Source organism: Equus caballus, chromosome 15 (assembly GCF_041296265.1).
Source record: "Equus caballus isolate H_3958 breed thoroughbred chromosome 15, TB-T2T, whole genome shotgun sequence".
NCBI classification, from domain to species: Eukaryota; Metazoa; Chordata; class Mammalia; order Perissodactyla; family Equidae; genus Equus; species Equus caballus.
The window spans coordinates 89,946,581-89,951,417 of NC_091698.1; positions in this window are offsets into that span (position 1 = coordinate 89,946,581).

The window sequence follows — 4,837 nt, forward strand, 5'->3', positions numbered from 1 at the left end:
TGATATTACAGGTCTGGGATTGGGAAATCAATATGTGAAGAGGCTTTTGACCTGACTTTTGGACAGAATGCTGTTCTTTTCCCAAAACCTTATCAAACATGAGGTTGAAAGGTGAGCCCTGCCATTGCAACATCACCTGTTTTCCTCCTATTGAGAGGGTTCCGTTTGATTAATTATTAGGGAAGACTTCCTCTCTCAGTTCTTCCACACAAGTGAGCTGGGTTTAGGAAGCCACCATGACACTGCTTCCTCCCATCCCTTACCTCAGCTCAGAAGTATATCAACTACAAGAAACAGACTGAGAAGGGTAAACAGCCTTTTAAAACTGAGTCAGGAAGAATAAGTAAACAAGGGCCTTTCTATCACATGAAACATGTACTTTGAGTCCAACAAAGTATACAGGGTAACAGGTAAGATAAAGATAATTCTAGAACTAACAAGGATTATGATCAACATTCAGTGTTGCTGGGCCTTCTTCCTGCTATTCCAGCCACATTTCCCTCTCATTCTTCTTTCCCATTCTTAACTTCCCTTCTCTCCCCTCAACTCTTCTCTCCATCTGTCCTTTCCTTTCCAAGTAGCCACAGGACTGTGTTATTGTCACCTTTCCCCATCCTAGGTCATCCAGGAAAAGAGCCTCATATGACTGCATATAAAAATACACACACACACATATATATGTATATGAAATACATAAGTATAGCATATATTCACATTTTGATTTTTTTCAACCACATATTCATTCATTCAACAAACAATTATTCAATGCCTGTTTGGTCTTAACTGTCCTTACCCTACCTCCCCATACACACATGTATATACCTTAGGACAGATGCATGTTAGTGTTTCCCCAAGAACATTGGATTTAGCTGGAGAGGCCCAAGATAGCAGATTTGGGGACATATTCTTGATAGCTTACCATTGATCATGGATCCAAGATCTGATAGAAGCCGGATCTACAAATTATAGCCTTACGAAAACCAACTATTTGGGAAAACTAGCAGAAACGAAAACCATCCTGTCTGGTGCTTTTATTGGCCTTTCTGGAACTCTTTGAGCTCTCTCTTTGGTAAGAACTAAATAGTGTCCCTCTCTCAGTACCTCCTATCTGTTCACTGAAGAAGCCCTTGCAAGCTTGGGAAACTTTTCCAGTGCCAACCCCTCAACCAATGGCTCATAGCATATCACAGATATGATATCATACATGAAATATAATCATCCCTCATAAAAAGTATGATTACAAAGCATTACATACGGTTTTGGCACAAAGACACCCCAGAACACGCTGTCGAAACCAGACCAACCTTATTATACTCTTCCTTTTCCATTATTATATCCTTCTGCTCATCAGGTATTCATTGGGCACTTCCTGGGCACCCAGCATGGAGTTAGGTGCATTCCTGGTCCTTTTGACACTTATAACAAAGTTGGAGAGTCTAGACATGCACAAATCAGATGATGAATGCAGAATGGTAAAGTGCAAATAGCCCTCGATTTGGAATCTTAAGACTGGTTATGGCTCTGAATTTCACTACTTATTAACTGTGAAACCTAGTGAAACTTTATTCAGAACTATTGTAAGATTCCTTTTGGATATTATGTAAATTATGTATGAATAGAAAATATTTTTATGGTTTTTAGAGAAGAATGCAAAGCAGGGTAGAATTCCTTATCAGGTTTAACAAAATCCAAGCCAGTGTTTTGCAAACAACAAGTTGGCACCCACTGGTGGATCATGAAATCAACTTAATGGGTGGTGACTGGCATTTTTTTTTAATGAAATGGAACAGAATAGAAAATATCAGAGTGTGCCACATGTAGTAAATGTAAAGTTTGTTTCAAGTAACTTTTGTCTCTATAATATATATTTGTATGGACTATATTGTGATGGGAAAAGAATTTCTTAGTATGAGTCACTTTCAAAAAATCTGAAAAACGCTGAGGAGACTGTGTGCCCTCTCCACTCCAACTTTCATAAAATTATTTGAATTCATTTGTGTTAATTCTCTAATAGTTAGATTCTTAACTCATTCAATCCAGTATTTCTTGATTTCTACACTTGCTCAGTCCCCTGGGGCAGTGCCTACAGACATCTTGCCCTCAAGGACCTAACTAAGGAGGAGAACAACCAAAAACAACCAGAGAATATTGAGAATATTTAAATGCCACACCGGGTAATAATTACTCTCCAGTAACAGGAGGCCACAGAAGGGGAGGTACAGCTGAGATGTTAGGGAGGATTTGCAGTAGGTCCATTGAGAGTAAACCCTAGAGACAGGGGCTTACAGAGGAGGCACCATGCAAGTAGGGTAGACATCTTGCCAATCTCCTATGTCTGTGGGCTCTTGTTAGCCTAGTTGACCTGAACTACCAGCTCTCTACAAGCAAAGCCTGGACCTTCTCTCCGTTGGATCATCTCCCCCTCAGCCCTGACCCTAGCCAGTCACTGTGCACAGTAACTATAGGCCAGGAAAAGATGAGACAGGCAGTAGAACAATCTGTAATCTGAGACTTGTCACATTGGTGTTCTTGATGTACTGTGCTTGAAGTGAACCTTTGCTGCCAGGGCATTCTCACTGAAACTTGATGTCTGCACTGATGAGCTATCGATGACACATCCTGCCTGCCTGACTTGGTGTGGCTCCACTGGTAAGGCACTGTTAAGGCAAGGTGGGTCTCTGGGATGATGCTGAAGGCTCTGGATCAAGAGTCAAAGTAGTGTCACAGGTCACATGTGCTTTAGGAAATCTAGACTCAAAACATCCCTTGAAGCATGGATGAGCCCATAGCTCTGGGACCTCCTTCTCTGTTCCCTCTCCCCCGCCATCACACACACACACACACACACACACACACACTCACACACAAAGCAATAATCTTCTCCATACCCTGAGGAAGACCTGGTTCTAAGGCTGGAGTATGGACTAAGTTTGCAGTCATTTCCTGCATTTTTCCCAGAACACAAATTCCCTAAGACAGTTGATTCTGGACTTGTAACTCAGCATATTGATTCTCTGGCTCACTCCAGAGATGTCTTCACCAAGACAATTGCTTGGTGAAGCAATTAACTTCACAGAGGCAATTAACTGTGCTATTTATTGAAGGACAGTAATATTCTAATATCATGGGCAAAAGAGCCAAAAACAGGGTCAGTCTGACAGCAATGACCTCACTCATGACTTGTCCAGTGTGGTCAGGCTGGGGCTGTTGTCACTTGATTGATTGTCACCCACTCCCAACACTCACAGTCCTACCCAGTCTTCCCCGGCCCCTTGCAATTTCTCTCCCGAACACACAGACAAGAAGCAGTGGTGGGAGGGCACTAGACCTCTAGAGATGACAGACGCTAGAGCACTGAGTTTCTAGGAGGTTTCCTACCTGTGCTCTGGAGCTCCCTGTGACTGAGAACATCAACTCCAATCCCTGGTAATTATTTATTCTCTACTCCAGGCCAGTTGCTACACTAGGAACTGTAGAGATACAGAGATGAATAAAGCATGAACCTGACCCTTTACTTGTCACAGTAAACATCTTAACTAACTTAACTTGTTGGGGTCCATGGGTTTCAGGGGCTTCAGAACCTCTTAAAGTTCTGTGCAAAATTGGCTGGACATCTGTAGATTTTTATAGTAGGAGGGTACTAGCTCATCAGATCATCAAAGGGCAGGGTTATGTGCCCCCAAAATTTAAAGAATGATTAGTTTTCTCAACTGTAATTCTTATATATTCTCATATTATGGAGAGTATCCCTGTAATCCTGGATAAAATGGGGGGGAAAAGCCTTTTGAGTAACAGAAGATGGCTTTGATCTGGTTTACTCCCCGAACAGCTGCTTAATAAGTAGTCAGTTAGCAGATTCTAGTAATCAGGATATGACTGCCTCAGCAGGAATATGTACCCTGTGGAAGATCAATTACAAGTGCTTTGACCAACTGTAAGGACTGACCCTCATTTCCTGGAAATGCAGTGTCATGTGTCACTAACCCCTACACCATTTGAGCAAACACTTCAGTTTCTATCCTACTGTAGCAGCATGTTCAAAACCAAGTCAATCGAAGGTAGTCAATTTGTTGTGCAATGCAGCCAGTTCCGCTGTTCCTGTCATCCGTGTGAGGAGTGTAGATTGCCCCATGGGAGGGTCTCTCACTATGATTGCTGCTGTCGAAAATATGGAGAGAAAGGACTAGTTGGCTTTACCATATCCAGCTGGGCCATGATGTTTCTTTATGAGTTGTCTTATTGCAATTCAGAGTCCTGTTTGGCTAATTGTTATTTGATTGCACTGTGTATTTACAATCTGATTTTTAAAAATTTTAGTCTAAGCAAATCTAAAATTTATTCTTTGAAATTGGGCTGTTTTTCTTTGCTTTTGTTGTGAGAGATGCATTTTTTTCCTTTATTTTTTTCTTTTTTGCTGAGGATCTGGAGGGAAGCTTACCTCCAGAAATTGCCTGCTAAATTGTTAAATAACTTTTACACAATTGCGTAATCTAAATCCGGGTGTTTTTATCAGAAGATTAATTGTGACCTAATTTCACAGCTTGTAGCTTTCCTAAGTTCAAAGAATGTTAATTCCATACCTAAATTGGTATTGCTTCTTTCTCTTTATATGAAAATACCTAATTATTTAGAGTAATAAGTTTCTTACAGATAATTAATACTAGCAAAATTAATTCACCCACTTTTAAAAGCAGGGGTCTGACAACAAGTGAAAAATTCAAGCTGTAGAAAACCTATGTTATCCTCTGTTCATTCTTTCTGACATTCTAAATCAATAACTATCTCTGTTATAACTGAGTCATTACTGATGAAATAATAAGGGGTAGAGAAAGTTAAC